This window comes from Lissotriton vulgaris, chromosome 3_1, assembly GCF_964263255.1.
Source record: "Lissotriton vulgaris chromosome 3_1, aLisVul1.2, whole genome shotgun sequence".
Lineage (NCBI taxonomy): Eukaryota > Metazoa > Chordata > Amphibia > Caudata > Salamandridae > Lissotriton > Lissotriton vulgaris.
Window position 1 is genome coordinate 865,880,684 of NC_141689.1, and position 21,331 is coordinate 865,902,014.

The following is a 21,331-nucleotide window of genomic DNA, read 5'->3' on the forward strand; positions in this document are numbered from 1 at the left end:
CTCTAAAATGTAATCAGGATGCAAACCATTCTCCTGCCCACAGCTAGAGCCTTTGACCCCAGTAATGGAAAGTCTCTCAGTAACCTGTACCTCTATGGGTCCGCCCAGCCCTCTTTGCTTCCAGATAGTTTCCTTGGATCATCATGTAGCTGTGTAGTTGAAGTGGGCAGTGGGTGGAAGCAGCCAACCGCATAGTGCCTACTATGCACTTCTGCAGTTACCATTCAATCTACAAAGACAATACTTTCTTCAAGTTTCGGATCGGTACAAACTAGTTCTGCACCCTCTTTTTAAGCTGGCCATCCTCTCATGTATTAACGGACTCCAATGTAGCCATAAAAACCTGCGTCTCAGGAATGGGAGAATGACTTACACTTGTGCTTGCATTTTATACCCAACTGTTATAACATCAGTACCTGTATTACCCTTGCTGATTTGACCAATCTCCTGGACAATCAACAGATAATACTGCTGAATTTCCAGCTCGTTTTGCTACAAATGGGCTGGGCTAAAAAGTAAAAAATGGCAGCATCTTTAATGGGTAAAGCGGGTATGATGTATTAATTTCTAAATGCGCCGAACTGATTTCTTTTCCATGTTTACCCTAACTGAGTTCTCAAGAACAATCCTTCTCTCCGGAGTGGTACGTCAGATCAGACTGGAAGTTACAATGTTGGTGTCAATCAGGATTACACGTGGGTACCCAAGGATTGGTCTGGACCAAGCGTCCGGCTTATTTTGTGCCTCCCATCAAACATTTTGCCAAGTGACCTCCTGCCTTGCTAGTAGACAGACCAAAGGCATTTCAGAGACTGCTCAATTTGCCGCCTTTTAAACCCCAAGGTATGTAATGGGTCTCTCCATCTGTGAGATGTGCTGAGTTGCTATGATAATAGAGGAGGTAACAAATTCAACTGCTAATGCTCTCAAGCTGATAATCACACAGCTAGTGGCTGAGCGAATTGCGATTTCACAAAATTGTATTAACTTTGGTTTCGTCTTGCCTACTAAGGGTGGGGGTGAGCTAAAATTGGGGAACATGCTGTGCATAAATCCCTCATATTTCCATTCATTAACAGAATGAGACAACATGGGAAAGTGTCAAAACTCTACATACAATTAATGACAGCCTATGTTTTCAAGGTCGAGACCTCTTGATAGTTGGAAAGCATTTCTGGAGGAGGGGGGTTTAAAATACTTGATGTAATATGTATCAATATTGCTAAATTAAATTCTTGACCTTATCATATTGCCTCTATCACGAGCATTACCAGAGGCATGGGTATTTCTGTATCTTATATAAACCAAAATAACCCCCGCGGATAGCCGGATAAGGGAACTAGAGGTTACAGGGCGCCAGGAGCAAGACAGCCTCTAACATACAATGTTACACACAAATGGGGCTGCTCCCAGAAAAGAATGACCACTAGTGCTCAAAAATCAAAATCACACTATAAGTGTTACCATCTCACAAAAAGTGAAGGACTGGCCTCACACACCACCTGGTGTCATGCTTCATCATTGGCAGTCCTCGCCCTCTAAAAACTTGGTTTGATAGAGGGCGGGCATACACCTGACGACAGGGATGCACTTCTAAACTAAATGGGAGCCCGTGAGTAGTGAATGTGATTTAAAAATCATTACAGATGTCAAATTAATTTTAATAAAGTGGGCAACTGTATGATATTAAAAAGTGGTACGGTGACTCTGGGAATTTATTATCCCCTCACCGTGGTGTATAGGGTCAACATGTTTCTGCCTAGTGTCCCGAAAGGGTTCGCAGCATTCATCAGGACCTGTTTAAAAGCATGCTCCAGCCTTACCAATTTTGTGATAAGGGAAAACCACTATGTGGGGTGACCTTTTACCACTCCACTCGTTGAGGGGGCTCCATGTCAGCCCAAGTTTCTTAACCTATGTGTTCCATGGAAGGAGTGGAGGGAAGACCCCTTTAGTCACACTTGTGTCAAAGTGCGCCTTCCGCCGAAAACACCTAGCTCTCCCCGTCCCTCCTCCCCGTCGATGATATTTCCGTATCTTACCCACTGACATCTATGATGATGGTAGCAACCATGGTATTGATGAAAGCTCTGACTGTGGCAATCTAGAAAGTCATGTTGGAGATAATGAGTGTGAAGTACTTTGACTACTGAACACTGAAGTGTCTTGAAAGTTGCACAAATGATGCAGTGCAAGAGGGAAGCATTACAAAATATTTCAAATGAATTGTCTGTATTAACATAACTGTAACCTGCTTCAGACATGATTATTTGCTCATGTTAAGTTTGTTATAAGATCTGCTCATCTCTGACGTTGAGGGATGATGCGTATTGGCACATGAGACGAGAAGGTGAGAAAAGTTTGCTCAGGTTACATTTTTCTAACTCTCAAAGGTTATCTTCCTAGTTCTTGTGAGCTCATCTAGGCACCTGCTTGTATGCATTGTGAAAATGTTATCTTTGACCAATGCTAGAAAGCCATGCGAGGTGTAATATAAATGTGAGCCCCGACTGTACTTGACAAATTTGTCTCCACCTATGATTAAAGGACGACCCACTGGTTGTTTGGTGGGTTCTGTCATTTACAGACTGCTAGTTTTTGATCAGACACCACCTAAACCAAAGTGAAGATTTCTTTAATACTAGCTAATGCCACATCACTAATTTTCATCATGGAAAGTTGGTAAAATAGCTGCATAAGATACTGTATTGAAGATATTGTGGATCAACAATCAGCCTGCAGCATTTCTTGCACACCTCACATTGTTAGCCAGCAGATGATCTTTACTTTCATAGAGGTAAAAGGGCCAGATGTACGAAGCTTAGTGGTTGTGGTTACCAGATTGTGAATGTTTGTGAATCGCTATTTGTTAATCGCAAACACTAATGTAGGAAAACGTGTTTTTACACTCTCTGGGATTCCCTGTGGGTCACAAATAGACCTACCTCATAATTATTAATGAGGTAGGTCTCAGTTTAAAAACCATTGGGAATCGCAAAAATGACAGGCATGGTGGCCTACTGAGGTCAGCAGACTCCATGTCTGTGATTGCTTTTAAATAAAGCAATCATTTTTTTTTTAATGCAGTCCGTTTTCCATAAAGGAAAATAGGATACATTTAAAAAAAAACTATTTTCTGTTTTATTTTTTAAGAGTAGATGTCTGCTCTTAAAAAATCTTTTTATTTTCATTCTCAAACAAGAAGGGGCCCCACAGGGACCTCTTCCCTTTAGTGAATGGCTCACCACCAACTTCGAGTTGGTGGTAAAATGCAAATGTTTTGTGACCGCATTTCCTTCGCAAAACATTTGTACATACCAATGTAAATCAGTATTAGGAATGGACACCCTAAACACGCCCCTTCAAAGTAACGATTCACAATCTCAAATTGCGATTCGAGAACAGGTTACAAATTTAGAATTTGGGCTTTGTACATTTGAAAATGACTTTTTGCATTCGCAAACAGCCCCATTCTGTAAATCAGGCCATTTGCAAAACCAAAAAAGCTTTGTACTTAAAGGTCCAAAATGCAGCCCATGCTTCTCCCAGAAGAGGAAGTGAGTTGTGCACATTTTGTGCTTTGGGAATCATAAGTGCCAACAGGAATTTATCACTCAGGATGTAATATGAGACTAAATAACAACTAAGGATTAAAAAAACAACCAGAATGTGGAGCATGTTTCTCCCATTTACCTAAGAATTGTGATCAGACTGTTGAGATTTGAACCTCAGACCTTTATCAAAGGTGTCACAAGTATAAAGGACAAGGGCTTAACTCACTGTGCTATCCCGTCTTGGATAGTGGTATGCTTTAGCCTCTTTTGGTGACATGAAAACATATGGTACGACACCTCTGCATTTTCTGTTGTGTTTCCATCTCTCCTGGGAGCTGGCCTCCTGAGGGATCTCAGGGGCGAGTAGGAATGGGGTGAAACAGATGAATGCTCATTTTCAGAGCGGGCTCTCAAAGGGACCATTGATCACCCTTGGGACAGGCCCTGCTCACTGCAAACTACGGGCTCCTGTGTTTACCAGGGGAAGGTGTAGGAAAGGATACAGTATCAACAAGGCAGACATCCTTGAAGAGGTGTTATTTCAATGAGGGCTTGCTTTATAAGTGCAGCTCTACCATTTTCCCTAGAAGTGACAACCTCCGGCCCAATAGCTGTCCTAATCTATCTGTGCAATGCCACTGACAGAATGACCAGCTTTGATCTCCCTGGTAGCATCCATAAAATGCTGAAATATTGAATTTCATTTTGTAACATTTGAGTGGCTTCAAGCATCTCTATCAGGTGCACAGCTGTCTGGTAGACAACATAATATACCTTGTTTATATTGTGATATATCTATTAAGTTAACTGTCGCACAAAACTGCCTTGTGTAAGATCTATGTGTTTTTGTTGCAAATCATGTTGGAAAACTACTATAAGATACTTTGCTTGTTTACATTTATCTATCAGGTTTCTTGTAACCCTTCTGGAATGCTACTACAATGTATGGCCTTTTTGTACCTTTTTTTAAAAGGAAATCATGCAGAAAATAAACCACTTGATCAAAATATTGTCAAAATCTTCTCAGGTGGAGAATTCAGTTTCCTCGCAAAAGTCCCTGAGTATCGGTAAGGCTTACTTGAGGAGCACAGTTGGGTGAGCTTTTAGGCTCTGCTTCTATGAAAGTTCACTAACCTTTACTACAGACCTGATAGGGCCACCACTGCTGTCCTGCTGGTCAAATGATTTATTTGATATGAGATTGGTCTCTTTAAAGACGTCAAGGCTCCATGAATGTCCTTGCTACAACAGCGTCTTAGTAAAAATGTGAAACGCTACCCACTCATTCACTGAAATATAGAATGGAAAGAAGAAGAAGATGTTCCAAAAGTGTGTAAGCTTCTGTGATGTTCAAAATTGTGAATTACAAATGATAGTAGTATTGAAGTAAAATTTCAGTGTAATGTTTTAATGTATAGATTTTTGGTGGTGAGTAGGTAGATGCTGTGTGCAGGGATGGTATTCTTGTTTTTTTTTTTACTACATCTTGCTTCGCCTAGTTGACCAACAAATGGTCCACCATAATTCTGACCAGAGCAACAAGTTTTTGTAACTTTATCATGAATATGCTGATGGCTCAATTTTTCAGGGATTGTCTTAAACAAAACTACACTAGTACAACCTGAAACAATATCTGGCAACATACGATTATCCGAAACACCTGAGTATTCTATAGATGGGGGGAACTGAAGGCAGTTAAGGGTCACAGAACGAAGGGATAGGTTAGAAATTTAAGGATGAAAAAGGAACTGAAGATGAAGTAAAGCGGAAGTCCCTGTAAACAAGGCAAAGCACCTTAAAGAGAACTTTTCCAGTAACATGGAGTCAGTGCAGACTTGCTAGGTGGCCTACAATTGAGGTGAGCAGAAGCATTTGGAATGTTAGGATTCTAGACAGAAGATGACTGGCATACCAAGATGCAAAGAATTCCCGTAGTCAAAAATGAAACAAATAATTGCTGATATGCCAGATTTGCGAGAGTAAATTGAATTTCTTGAGGATTTGAAGATTGAAAAAAACATTAACAGCAAAGTGATTGAACTGAGACAAGAATGGATTATTAGCTCTTTATCCATTAGGACCAACCCAACCCTTCTCCAACTCAAGAAAGATTTGAAGACACACATCTTTAAGGAACACTACATCATGAACCAATAAAAGTCCACTAACCAGGAAACTCTTATTGACCTTGAATTTATCATTGTGTTTGACCAAGTACAGTGGTCCTCTGCATCGAGAAGGTTCACAAATACTACATAAAAACATATACAGGGAAATCCCAACTTCTTAATGGATTTGGTCATAGGTGTACCAAGCTCAGTACGCTAGCTGATAAGAACTTCGGTTTTATTAGACATAAGCTTAAAGTATTCACGTTTATCTGTCTTTACCTTCGCAAGACACTTTCAAAATTAGACTGGGTGGCCCCTTGGTTGTCATTCATTGTAAGGATTCGCTGGTTGTCATCAGCGTACATTATATATGAAAGACTACAAGTACACGAGTTGTACAAGTGGGAGAACAGAGATTGAAAACCGTGGACTCTATGAAGTTCCCCGCGAGTCCCCACCTCCCCCCAGGCCTTCAAAATTGACCTCAAAGTTCTCCTCCTTCAAAGACACTTCCAAATGTAATTCACACCCATTCTAATATGTGAAAGAAGACCCTCCATTATAGAGAATCCTTTTCTCCATGACTATGGAAGTGCCTTCCCAGTGTGTTCTACCAGTTATTGCAGTATTATCCTTCTACCTGTGTTTGGTATTAGTTTGTAACATGCACACGTCAATTAACAATTTAACAATTTTAAAGCTTTATTCGACAATTGTCATAAAAGCATCCTTCCTAACCCTAATACAATAAATACTACATTTAAAAATAATTTTAAAACACATATTAAACATTTTGACAGCCGAATATTATACATAGTAAGTACTATAAAGCTAAAATTTCAATTAATTTCTATATAAAAAGAACAATTCATACAATGCAATAGGATAATTTGATGGAACAATACTATTTCATAACATATTTACATTTGACTTTAAAGTGCGTGTACGTATTGACCATGCCCAGGCAAGAAATTTAGCTACGGCAACTACAAAAGGTGTGGAACAATCCGTTTCAAGTATTCTCAAGGCTATCGATTGACTACGTGTGCCGATATTTTGGCACACTGGCTTCAGCCATTTACGTCTAGGGGTAACATATAGTGGACAACAAAACAGCAGATGGGAAATATGTTCAGTTTGGTCCTTACAAAAATAGCAGTGATCATCCCACATGGGAGACCAATGTTTTTTAAATGCATTTACTGGTAAGGTTCCAATGCGGAATTGGAAATACAATTTCCTATCGTATGGACGTTCTATAATATCCCAATATGTTTCACAGGACGGATACATTTTAATGTCCCAAAAGCGAGTTGTCAATGCTGATTGGGAACCTTTACAAAACGTTACTACGTACACCATTTCCCAGTACAGATCTTTCAATTTTGCTTTCGAAGGAAAGCTAGCCACATCATAGTTTCCCCATAAATGATCCAATTTTAACGATACAAGAAGCCCCTGGAATTCCTTTAGCCATTCGATACAATGGAAACGGTCAAACTCAACGACATCCTTCAGAGCTTCAGCATAGTGACTCAGCTCTGGGGTCACCATCAAGCGCTTCCAGTATAGGAGTGGCCGTAATCTAGCTATATCCTCGATATTTTTCTTGCCAAGGTTCAATTTCAGAGGAAGCATGGGTGTGCTTTGTGGAACCATGACAAGCCCTCGTAAAAACCTGTTTTCTGCACGTCCCAGCTCTCTCAAATTTGAAAACCCCCACAGTTCAGAGCCGTATAAGCAGGCGCCTAATACTTTCATATTGTATATCTCAAGTGCAGATTTAACCGGTTTTGTTAGTGATTTGCGATGTTTCAGTGCTACTGCACCAGCAAGCTGGTTAAACTTTAATAGAGTATTATCAATATGCGATTTCCACTTCATGTTTCCTTGCAGGGTGATGCCTAAATAGGTAAAAGCGTCCACTTTCTCTAAGGGGGTACCTTTATATTTGATTACTCCTTTGAAAGAGGACTGATAGTTTAGGCACATGAATTTAGTTTTAGTGGTATTCAATTCAAGTCCTCTACTATCACAAAATTCCCCAAAGGCATCAACCACTTTTTGGAGACCGCTCGGAGTGCGTGAAAGTAAGAGCGTATCGTCCGCGAACATTAGAACTGGGACGTGGCGACCTGCTATGATCGGGGCGTCACTTGGGGATTTCATTAAATGGTCAACAATTCCGTTAATGTAAATTGAAAATAGTGTTGGAGCTAGCACACAGCCTTGTCTGACTCCTCGTTCTACTGGGAAGGGATCTGTGGCTTCTCCTTGCTTGCCCCATCTAATTTTGGCAAAGTTATTGTCGTGGAGGCGGACAAGGAGGGTGATGAATTCCTGACTTAGACCTACATCAGCCAGGGTCTGCCACAATTTTTCTCTGGGGACTAGGTCGAAGGCTGCTTTTAGGTCTACAAAGACAGCGTACAACGAACCCTTTTTGAGTGTGACATTTCTCCAGTAGATGGTTAAGAAATAGAGAACTTGGTCAACACTACTAGTCAGAGGACGAAATCCTGCCTGATATGGGGATAGTATATTTTTGTCGTCAATCCATTGTTGTAACTTGTTCTGGACTAGACGACCCATCAGTTTTTGCGCTGTGTCTATGAGACTAATTGGTCTATAGTTTTGGGCTAGTGTTTTGTCTCCTTTTTTAAATATGGGGATTATTTCTGCTCCCTTCCATGAGTGGGGCACTTCCCCCCCCATTGCCACAGCGTTTGCCAGCATTTTAAAATATGAACACCAGGCATTCCGGTCCGACAAAAATACGTCGGCCGGGATGCCATCCATGCCTGGCGCTTTTCCTCCTGCTATACCATCCAATGCTTTACTTACTTCGTTCTCATCAAATATTTGATTTTTGAAGAAAATAGATGGCGGAGGTTGAACAGAAGCATGGACCGGGTTGCGGGCATACTGTGGTTTGAAAAACTCAGTCCATTTGTTTATTGGAACATTATTTTGTGGCTGGGCAGCTATTCCTCCCCTCTCCCATTTTACTATAGCCCAAAAGCGCTTGGAATCCTTGGCAGCGCAGGCTTCCTTCAATTCCTGCCACCCTTCTTCATCCCATCGTTTCTTGGCCCTTTTTTGGGTTTGTCTGTATGCATCTCTTGCTCTCCTAATTGCTATTGCATTGCCTGTTTTTAGCTCTAAACTCGGATTAAGTCGTGCCAATCTGCAACTTTTGTCGTACCAACCTTGCCTCGGTTGGGTTTTACCCTCTTTGCTAGGATCTACTCTTTTGATAAAAAAACTTTGCAGTTTAGAAAAGAGTTTGTCATGAGCCTCCATCATGTAGTCTTGGAAGCTAGGCATCCCTTGTTTAGACTTGATATTGTTTACTTCATTTACTACTAATACTTTAAGTGCCTCTAATTTTACATTATCTTCTATCATCATTCTCCATTTAAGGTGGCGCAGGTTATTTGAACATACTACATCCTGCGTCACCATTCCATTATTATTAGAATGCGGTGAGGACTTGTAATAGGAAAGAAAGGTTAGTCGCAAGGGATTATGGTCGCTTTCTAGTCTAGGTTCTACAACCATGTCTAGCATTTTACTCCAAAATCTTACATCTATTAGTATGTAATCAATTCTACTAGATGATCGCCCATTATCAAACGTATTATTACCTATTAGGTCGGATGGCGAGCGCCCATTTGCCGCTCTCAACCCTCTAGCTAGGCAAAGACTTTTTAACTGGATTGCCACATTACTCCATTTTTTAATGGCAGGCAGCTCCAACTGGGGAATTCCCCACTTGGCATCCTCTTCCTCAGACAAAATCCTGTCCTCCTCACCCAGGGGCTCATAAGTTACATTGAAGTCACCACCTACTACTATTTGGTTTTGTGGTGGTAGCAATTCGATGTTCTGTTCTAAAACTACTAAAGTATTAGAAGATTGACCCCTAGCCACTCCCCTGGCGTAGACATTAAAGATGGTAAACTCTTGGCCGTTATCCCATCTGACAGTAAGGGCCATAATGTCATTAGATGGTATTGATAGTTGTGTTATAATGACATTCAAGGATTGTCGTATCCATATTAACAAGCCTCCGGAAGGACGTCCGAGGCGGTTTCTAATTGCCGGAATATGATAATTTAAATATCCCACTCTAAATGATGGGGTAAGAGACCAGGTTTCTTGCAGCATAATAATATCGTGCTGGTTGATATATTCGGCCCATTCCAGTGTGTTTATCTTACTTACTATGCCTGCAATATTCCATGATACAAGGGATAGTGTATTAGGTTTGCGTTGGTCTAATAACTGGTCTTCTTTCTGGCCGCTTACATTGGCTGTCAGTTCTAATAATGATGTTTTTCCCTCCCTTGAGATAATCTTGGTCTCTTTCGCCTTAGTAGCACATACGAAAACATCGGTTGCTATCTTTGGCTCATTTGAAGCGGGATTATTACATACCAAGTGTGATAATTTCTGTTTCTCTATATTCTGATTGTCCAGATCGGTGCATTTTATGTTTCCTAATCCTACATGTTGTTGCTGCATCGGCCTAATATGAGAGACTGGATCGGGGCTTTTGAGTCAATCACATTCGTTTAAATCAGATAAAGCCGAGAAGCAGTTTTTCAAATTTAACCCCCAGTCACCGCTAGGACCACCCCTAGCCCTTCTAGATCCAACCACTGACCACTTAGTTCTAAGGATACTTGGTTTTGCCAGTAGGCCTCTTCTACTGTAGAAGAAGTCCAGCGTTAGCGGCACTATTTCTGCCGTTCTGCGTTGGGGTGGTAGAATATTTTGTAGGATGTCTGGTAATACATCTGGACCCTTTAGGTTTAGTACCACGCAATCCCCGGCAAATTTCTTAGGTTTGGACCCTATCCACTTTACTCTTCTTGCTGTTAACAGATCATCAGACAACTTTTCTTTACCCCAAGGAGTTGCTTGAATATTATTGCCTAACCACTGCAATGATTTATTTAGGAGGGAATCTGGAGTCTCAATCTGATCTTTTTTCAATAGTGGGACGTTAGCAAGTACTAAAACTAGAGGTGACGCTTCCACTATCAGCTCTACAGGATTTAATTCTGGGAGGGAATCAGATGTAAAAACATTCTCTTGTGTTGATGGGGGAACTACAACTGTGGGGTTGTTAAGATCGGTTTTGGCACTAGTTGCACCAGTCTGCGTTGGTACAGATGTAGCTTTTACGTTCTCAATCATATTCACCTGAAGCTCATCTATTTTGTTTATGATCGAGTTCGGAATATCCCCCATATTATCATTTGTTGTTTTTATAAGGGACTCCAGTTTATGTACTTTGTCGGACAAGTGATCTATTTTGGATATAAGCGGTTTAATTATTCGTACAATCCTAGATTCTAACATGCCCATAAATTTGTTCGATAACAAATCATCCCAATCTATAGTGCTACTCCCTTCCTCCCTTATGTCATCAATTACATTCTTGTGTTTAGTATTAGGCGGAGTTGATGGTTTTTTACTATTAGATCGTAGTCCTGGTCTTTTAGAGGGAACTTTAGTAGACCTCTTAGCTGCTCTTGGAGCAGGGACTGGCGTTGGCGGGGTAATGCTGCCATCAACTAACACTAAGTCATTACAGAGCGAGTGGGTTTCATCTCCCGTTAGCAATTCAGTATTTATAGCAGATTGTGGGACATTTATAGAAGCATTTAGTGCTGAACAAACAACATTTTCCACACTTTCAGCATCACTGGGATTCATTGCTTCTGTGTCCAGATCGATTAGACGAATAGCTTCTGTTTGAGCGCAGGGAGGGGAGTCATTAAGCCCTAAAGAGGACCTCCGATCGTTAATTATTTTTGTCACCCTGTGCACTAGATAGTTCTCCATGGTATTGGCAGGGGTAATAGGTGTTTTCTGTTTTGACATAATTAGTCAAGAAGGCAAAGTGAGAGAATCAAAATAGCCCCTGCGTGTGTAAACCGTCAATTGTAAGTAAGCACTGCGACTGATGACTCACGGTGCTGAAGAGGTTATTCTCCTGGTCCAGTCCAGTCGTGGCCAGTCTTGGACTGTCTTAGACTGTCCGCCCTTTGTCCGGGCTTCGTCCGGGCGTCCCGCTCGCGACCCGCGACGCGGAGGACGGTGGGAATTTCAAGCGCCTCCGGGCGCGGTGACCCCAGGGAAGGTGTTCCGGGTCACAGTGCAGTCTGGGAAGTGTAGTTCCCTTCACTCAGCGGCCGCGAGGGAGACTCGAGCGGCGGCGGGAAGGAAACCGAAGTGCGCCAAAGCAGGTGAGCGTTGAAGACTCTGGAAGCTGGTAGCTCGGCACCCCCAGGCAGGTTGTGGCAGGTTACAGGCAAGACACCCGCTCCACCGAGGACGGCGGGAATTTCAAGCGCCTCCGGGCGCGGTGACCCCAGGGAAGGTGTTCCGGGTCACAGTGCAGTCTGGGAAGTGTAGTTCCCTTCACTCAGCGGCCGCGAGGGAGACTCGAGCGGCGGCGGGAAGGAAACCGAAGTGCGCCAAAGCAGGTGAGCGTTGAAGACTCTGGAAGCTGGTAGCTCGGCACCCCCAGGCAGGTTGTGGCAGGTTACAGGCAAGACACCCGCTCCACCGAGGACGGCGGGAATTTCAAGCGCCTTCGGGCGCGGTGACCCCAGGGAAGGTGTTCCGGGTCACAGTGCAGTCTGGGAAGTGTAGTTCCCTTCACTCAGCGGCCGCGAGGGAGACTCGAGCGGCGGCGGGAAGGAAACCGAAGTGCGCCAAAGCAGGTGAGCGTTGAAGACTCTGGAAGCTGGTAGCTCGGCACCCCCAGGCAGGTTGTGGCAGGTTACAGGCAAGACACCCGCTCCACCGAGGACGGCGGGAATTTCAAGCGCCTCCGGGCGCGGTGACCCCAGGGAAGGTGTTCCGGGTCACAGTGCAGTCTGGGAAGTGTAGTTCCCTTCACTCAGCGGCCGCGAGGGAGACTCGAGCGGCGGCGGGAAGGAAACCGAAGTGCGCCAAAGCAGGTGAGCGTTGAAGACTCTGGAAGCTGGTAGCTCGGCACCCCCAGGCAGGTTGTGGCAGGTTACAGGCAAGACACCCGCTCCACCGAGGACGGCAGGAATTTCAAGCGCCTCCGGGCGCGGTGACCCCAGGGAAGGTGTTCCGGGTCACAGTGCAGTCTGGGAAGTGTAGTTCCCTTCACTCAGCGGCCGCGAGGGAGACTCGAGCGGCGGCGGGAAGGAAACCGAAGTGCGCCAAAGCAGGTGAGCGTTGAAGACTCTGGAAGCTGGTAGCTCGGCACCCCCAGGCAGGTTGTGGCAGGTTACAGGCAAGACTCCCGCTCCACCGAGGACGGCGGGAATTTCAAGCGCCTCCGGGCGCGGTGACCCCAGGGTAGGTGTTCCGGGTCACAGTCCAGTCTGGGAAGTGTAGTTCCCTTCACTCAGCGGCCGCGAGGGAGACTCGAGCGGCGGCGGGAAGGAAACCGGAGTGCGCCAAAGCAGGTGAGCGTTGAAGACTCTGGAAGCTGGTAGCTCGGCACCCCCAGGCAGGTTGTGGCAGGTTACAGGCAAGACACCCGCTCCACCGAGGACGGCGGGAATTTCAAGCGCCTCCGGGCGCGGTGACCCCAGGGAAGGTGTTCCGGGTCACAGTGCAGTCTGGGAAGTGTAGTTCCCTTCACTCAGCGGCCGCGAGGGAGACTCGAGCGGCGGCGGGAAGGAAACGGAAGTGCGCCAAAGCAGGTGAGCGTTGAAGACTCTGGAAGCTGGTAGCTCGGCACCCCCAGGCAGGTTGTGGCAGGTTACAGGCAAGACACCTGCACACGTCACTTTTCTCTTGTAACACACTGTTTGCTACCTCTTACATTTTGTTTGCTTTAGATACTTGCACAAGTGCCACCATTGCCTACGTAACATTTGTTCTTGTGCTTGAGTGTCTGCCATGTATTGCAGTATTATACCTCTATTTCTACTTTGTACACTCGTGTAACCTGCACACGTCACTTTTTCCTCCTGTAATGCACCGTTTTCCACCTCTTGTATTTTGTTTGCTCACAATTGTCATTTTTGCCTCATGTAGCTTAACGTTTGCTTTTGTAACTTGTTCATTTGTAAAGTTTCTCCTCATGTATCAGTTCTGTTCCTACTGTGAAGCGCTCCGACAAAGTCTGCGCTATATAAAAGTGCATAAAATAAATTAAATATATAAATTAAATAAATGTATCTTCAAGGTAGTCTTAAAGTTGCAAAATGAATTTATTGGGAATAATTTGAACCAGAATAAGAATGAATCAGTGATACTGCTAATCTAGTCGGGATTGTGGGGTGAGGCTAAGGGTGGGCGTAAAATCAGTTTCACGGGCGAATTTGTGGATTTTCCGCGATTTCGCGATCCGCGACTCTCGCGAAATCGCGGTAAAATCCGCGAATCAGCGGGGACGAATTTTCAGCCAAGCAAGGGTTACAGCAGCAGGTGCAAAAGTTGAACCTAATTTCTTTGTAACCTTTTACAAAAGGGTCACAAACAAATTAACTTCAAATTGGACACCTGCTGCTAATTGCTTCCTGGCGCCTCGTTGCCTACTTGCAACTAATCTCTGACCCTGCTCTGACCCTTGAAGCAGGGTCAGAGAATAGTTACAAGTAGGCAACGAGGCACCTGTCCAAGGAATTAAACCTCATCAGGAAGCACTTACAGATATAAAAAACAGGAAGAAGGGAGAGGATGGCAAATACACCCATTTTGAGTTGTCAGGAGGGGTTAAACTAAAAGAGACCTTTACAGCACAATTTTCATATGCATTTTACTAAAAATAAAAAGCTGTATGTTCTGTAGGGGCAACTCAGGAATCTGGCCCTTCATAGATCCGGCCTCTCTTTCTTTCTCTCGTTCTCTCTCTCCCTCTCTCTTTCTATCTATCTATCTATCTATCTATCTCTCTCTCCCTCGATCTCCCATAAACGACTGCATGGGTAACTTCGCTATGCAAGCGGCTCGCGAAGACGCAAAAAACCCGCGAACACGCAAAAAACCCTGCGAACACGCAAAAAAACAAAAATCCGCAAATTCGCACAAATTCGCGAATTTTGCGGATCGCGAATTCGCAAATCCGCAAATCGCGAATTCGCAAAATTCGCCCATGCTTAAGTGAGGCACCATAGCAAACAATTCTGAGAAGTCCAGGAGAATCGGTGCAGCACAGCTCCCCTGATCCACACATGATCAAAGTTAATTGGAAATCGCTTGAAGCCAGATTCGGTGCCATGGGGGCAGGGGGTGTCAGCAGAATACACGGAATCAAGACATTGGCTGGATTCACGAAACTCAGTGAGACAGTTGAAAATGTGCATTTCTAGAATCCAAGAGATAAATGGCAGAAGGGAGGTGGGGCAATAGCTGCTAAGAGTTATACTGTCTATGGAAATCTTTTTCAACAAAGGCACAACGTATTCTATGTTGTCGTACAAAACGATAGTTAAAGTAATTGTAAAATTCCTGTGGAGGAGGGACAGCACTGTTAAGGCAGGGAAGAATGATTTAATGATTTTGAATAGTTCCTTGGCAGAATTATTGCCCCAGAAAGTGCTAGTGGAAGAGCAATACAAAAAAGAGAAGTGAATTTTTAATCTGGACATTTTAAATGAGGCAAGACAACGGGCTTTCGTGTCGCTATTATAATAAATTCGCCATTTTCTTTGAAGAGCGTTACGTCGGTGTTTGAACGTCCTAAGTTCCTATCTGCACCAAGGGGTAGAGGCAGTGCTTTAAATGGGCTGGCACTGTCAGGTACTGAGTACCCAAGCTTTTTTTATTTTATTTTGGGAGGGAGAGTACCTGCATTTCCCAGAAAAGGTGCAATACTTTTAATTGGAGAGTGCCAGCACTTCTCAGGAGTAAGTGGGAGGGTACCTGCACTTCAATGTTTCCATTTCAAGCTTTGTGTAGATGCAGCATGCATGCTGCTGCAACAAATGGTTTTGAGGGAAGATAGATGATCTAATGCAGAAGAGATTCGGAAGTCAAAACTGGTAGCATATGAGTGTAGAGAGTTCCTAGTGGAGGGGGTAGATGAGAAGTGCAGCCAAAAAAGCTTCAGTAGCAGTGCTTAATTTGAACCAGTGTTTACAGGTTGAACCCACCTGCACTTATTTTTGGGGACTGCCACTTATTTTCTTTCTCATCAGACTTTCACCCAGAGCAAGAGAGAGAAAAACTCATAAGGGGGAAAGGAGGAGGAAAAGCAGGACAGAAGAGCAGGGGTAGAAGGAGAGGGAGCAAGCAGGGATGAAAATGTACTCGAAAGAGTGACATTAAGATGCAGGGGTTGCCTCATGCTAGATTAAAGTATTATAAGGTGGAATCAAGACCAAGCAGCCTTGGCATTCAGCACCCCTGATATTTGTACCTCCAACCGCAGAGTCCTGAGCAAACTTTAAGCACCAGCACTTTCTATTTTAGCAATTAGGCACTGTTCAGGTGTGCCCTGTTTCAGCTCTGTGGAGATTTGGGTACGAAGAGGGGACTTTGCACTCAAACGTGGTGACAAGTAGGAAACTTGGTAAATGAATGGGATTTTCAAGACATTGACATTTTAGAGGTTCTACATCCTTCACTCCCTTCTAACAGCCTTTTTTTGTGGTTCTCCCAGCGTCCAGGTCAGTAGTTTTTAAATCCGATATTCACCCTGATAATTACATGCTTGTTCACCCACTAGAGTTAAAACTTTGACGCCTTCCAAGAGGCATGATGAGACCGGACGAACATAATAGCCAACACCACCACTCTCTTTTTGGTTATAAATTAGAACTCTGTGGGATTGGCCTACTATTTGAGACCCGTACCACTTGTTGGACCAAAATTTTAGCTTTACACCAAACCACCACATTTCACAAGTGGGATTACGTATGTAATAATCTTTATTTGTATCAGTTTATTACAACCATTACAAAAGAGAGACAAACTTTAAAAACAGCAAAAGATCTCATACTAATATGTAGATACAAGTTACCCTGACATATAAAACAATGTTAGCAACAAACAGGTTAACAAATACTTAATCGTTTAACATGACCCTGTTAATTGTTCAAGTCCTGTATATCAAAGTGCTGAGACAAAGTGCCTGATTCTATTAATTCTATGAATTAGATAGGATTCCTTTATACTCTCATCCATATTGTTTTATAATACCATTATTATAAAATATGAACCAAGACTTCAAAGATCCAATAAGATACAGATGTCTGGAACTGAATTATCCGGTTCCTATATCCATGATCGCTGTGCAGTTGGGCCTGTGGTGCTCACTGAATTGGTCTGTCACTTTAGTCTATCGTGGTTTCCTATACATTAAATGGGGTTTATTTTTGGCCTGTAACTTTATTGCTAGTTTCTCAACTCTTTCCATCCTTATAAATAAAAATGTGTTATTGTTACAGCAAACCTGTGGAAACAATGTCATTCTTGCATCCTATTACCTAGGTTCTACTATGAATTTCGAGTTCCATTACCTTCTTCCTTGTCTTTGGCAGTTGGGAGAAACTGGCATTATAACAGTAAAAGGGACAAAGCAGTGAGCCCAGGAGATAAAATGATTTGCCAAGAATCACCCAGTTATATCAAGTGAGGGAGTGGAATCGTAATGCTGGCGTCCTGGCCCCACAGACAACAATGAATTGACTCCTGACATCTAATCTGGAATGTTTAAAGCTGTATCAGAAACAGCACAACCTTTGTAAAGGGGTCCTTATTAGCACTGTCTGGTTTGTTAACTACCTACTAGGGCCCGTGGGGTGAGACAGAGGGCAGATACTGCAGAGCAAAACACCAAGCCCGCTATTACCTGTGAATGAACGCCTGGTGGAAAGCACCCTGCCTACTGCCAAATTTCAGAATAATTCCTAAAACCACAGAAGTGGGTGCAAGGGTTGCATCACACTTGCATCTCTAACCCCCGCCCTGCAGGACAATGAAAATAAAGCATCTTCACCAGGAAAAACTAACTTATATGTGTGAGGCACTTTTAAATTAACTAGTTTTAAAATGGAAGTGCTGTTGATGTGCATCTAGCAAAACCAAAGGGGATAATGGGCGGAGTGTTGAACATTGCAAGCACTCACCCCACAGTCAACTGATATGGGTTTAATCCATCATTGTTCTTTGGCTCACTCCACCACCCCAGTTCAGACATGGCCATATGCAAAACAGTCTGACCCTGTGCCTCATGGAAACAGTCCAGCCAGAACTTCCAAGCCATGTCTTCCCTGGAACAGAAGCAAGCATACTTTTAAAAATGGTACGTCATATAGTATTATTAATTTTTATAACAATTTATCCCAGGTTGAATGCATGAAAACTGTGTCAGCAATTACCATGTCTATAAGAGAACAACCCGCTAAACATTCTTCTACATTGTGTAATGTAATATGGGGAGGTGATTTCAATGTACAAGTGTGTCCTAACTATAAGAAAACTGATTGTGGCCTTATAGATGAAAATGATTGCCCGTTGACACACTTTACCCACTCCCCGGTAGGAGACTCTCTTAATGATAGTCTAATGTCTCTAGAAATGTTGTACGCCAATGAACTTGTAGACCCTCCCGTGGACTTCAAACCTACTTTTCACGGTAGGGGTTGTTTTAGCACCATAGATTTTATTTTGTGTTCTTATTCTTTAAAGGGTTCACTTTATCAGTTTATTACAGGATTAGAAGTATCAGGAGATCACTTCCCTAATAGCATTGTATTAAAGCTATCCATGAATGTTCCTCATTTTTCAAGGAAGAGCTTACTGACCCAAAAAGCACTAAGTATGGACAGAACCAATGGTTATTCCGTGAAATGGTCACGGGTAGATCCACTAGTAACATCAAGTAAGATCATAACTAAGGCACTCCCTTGGATAAACACCTGCCTTAAAGAGGATTCTACCCCCGAGCAAATTATTTCTAGTTTTGGGGAAATCCTTAAAACCATTCAGAATGAGTTAGTTTGAACCCATAAATCAGGGACCCACCCAGACCCAAGATGGTTCGACACGGCATGTCGGAAAGCACTAACTGCCCTAAAGAAAGAACTCCATAACCCAACTAGAGACAAGGACAAAGTAGCCAAATTAAGATCTGAATACAAGCAGGCCCAAACCAGATGTAAAAAAGAGCATAAGAAAAAACTGTGGGCCCAACTACACGAGAGCTGCCATACAAAGGACAGCTCCCAGTTCTGGCAGGTAGTTAAATCCCCATTTTTGCTTGAGGCCAACACGCATCAACACCTAGACGTAGCAGTGACCGCGGACGAGTGGGTGAGTCACTTTTCCAAGATCTTCAGTGATCTCCCCCTGGTTAGCGCGGCGCAACACAACCATGCAACTGTGTGCCCAAGAAAAGGGGTGTATCCAATTGATTTATTTTTCACCCTGGGGGAGGTTATAAGCGCATTATCCTCCTCAAAAACTGGAAAGGCTCCCGGCCCGGATGGTGTCCCACTCGATATATTTGTCTCTAACATCGATTTATGGTCCCCAATCATTACCCAGCTAATGGGGGCAGTGTTAAGCACTGGCCTTTTGGACTCTTGGTCCTCCTCCATACTTCTCCCAATTTTTAAAAAAGGGGATAGAAATAACCCTGCCTGCTACAGGCCCATCTCCCTCCTGGATTCACTGGGTAAAGTCGCGGGCCGCCTAATTCTTGATCATTTACAGGATTGGGCGGCAGAAAAGAACATCCTCACCGACCTCCAGTATGGATTCCGGGAGGGACTGGGTACTGTTGAACAGGCTTTAAATCTGACACTCCTAATAGGAAAGTATGTGGGAGTTAAACGGGGTAATCTATTCATGGTCTACGTCGACCTTAGCGCGGCGTTTGACTGTGTAATCCACGCTAAGCTGTGGTCTATTTTGGAGGAGTTGGGAGTCGATCCGCCGCTCATCAAATTTTTGCGCGAGCTTTATTCTGAAGCTTCCTCTTGCGTAAGATTTGGAACGGGTGGCGAATTAACATCTTCTTTCCCAATAACTCGCGGAGTTAGACAGGGCTGTGTCCTGGCTCCCTTCCTGTTTAATCTATACACCAATGGTTTGGAAGCAGCCATGCTTGAAGGGAGTCAGGATTTACCTACTATTAATCATCGCCCTATTCCAGCATTACTCTATGCTGATGATTCTGTAATCTTCGCTAGGTCCTTAGTACAGCTCCAGAAACAGTTGGATAAGTATTGTAGCTATATGCTCTCACTTGGGTTAAAGGTGAATAAGACCAAGACCTTTGTCATGCAAACAGGCCCCAAGGTGAGAAGCTCTAAGCATCTCTGCATCGAGCAATCCAAACTGGAACGTGTCAGGGAATACCCCTATCTGGGTATTCTAATAGACGAACAGCTAACATGGAAAAGGGCTCTGGTAACTAGAAAATTGCTCTACCAACGTGCCACCTCTGCCCTGGTTTCATTTTCTAGAAAAATGGGTAAACCAACCCCCTCCGTATTACTTAAAATTCACCAAGCAAAATGTCAGAGCATTGCTACATACGGAGCCGGTGTATGGGGCTACGTAAACACGACTGAACTTCAAAAAATCCAAAATGGCTTTGTTAAATATCTGTTGGCCCTCCCACAGAGCGCCCCACATACGGATGCCATATCGAGCTTGGGATTGATTATCTAGCTGATTACATCAAATGTCAACCAATGCTCCTATGGCACCGTATCTGGTCTAAGCCAGAATGCCATCTCACTCGTGCCTTGATCCTAGATTGCTTAGGGTTGACATCCTGGAAAAATATTCCATGGTTGGCATATGTTGTCAACTTTTTGAAAGATCTGGATCTTAACCAATATGTCATAGAGCCATCACTAATCAGTGAGTTAAGCAGAAAAACCCTCAAGTGTCATTGTCTTAATCATCTTAGGGAACTTCGTTTGTGCGGCAAAGTACCCAAGCAAACTAATGCTCACATCTTGATGGTTCAAGTGTCACTAGGTATACAGCCTTATCTCACATACCATTTATCCAATCACGAAAAATACCTACTAACCAGGTTCCGTTTTAATTTGTTTTTTCGATTGGTGACTTTTCCAAACCCATTTAATTGGTCTCATGACTTGGAGAAATGCCCATGTGATAAGGTCTCGTCCCAAACAACCATGCATGTAGTCTTTTTCTGCCATTTTTCTGCTATAACACGCAGACGCTGGGTCCTCCCAGTGCTGCGTCAGTTGGGACTGAGGACCTGTCGACCGGCGTTTCTAGCATTGCAACAGCTTGAATCACAATACGTGGCAAAAAATGTAGTCATGTTTTTGAAATCATGTATAACAATTCGTAAAGCAATAATAAGTGAAGACCTAAATCCTTAAAAATTTGTATTAACTATACAGATGATGTAAAGCGTATTTTCCCTTTTTTATGCTTTTTTAATCGTATTGTAACATTGTAATAATAATAATGTGTTTTTTACGAGGTTATGTTTTAAAAATTATGATGTACTTTTTATGATTAACAAAACGTTTAATCGAATAAAAGACTTTTGGAATTTGGAAACTAGTTTTAAAATGGAAGTGCTGTTGATGTGCATCTAGCAAAACCAAAGGGGATAATGGGCGGAGTGTTGAACATTGCAAGCACTCACCCCACAGTCAACTGAAATGGGTTTAATCCATCATTGTTCTTTGGCTCACTCCACCACCCCAGTTCAGACATGGCCAT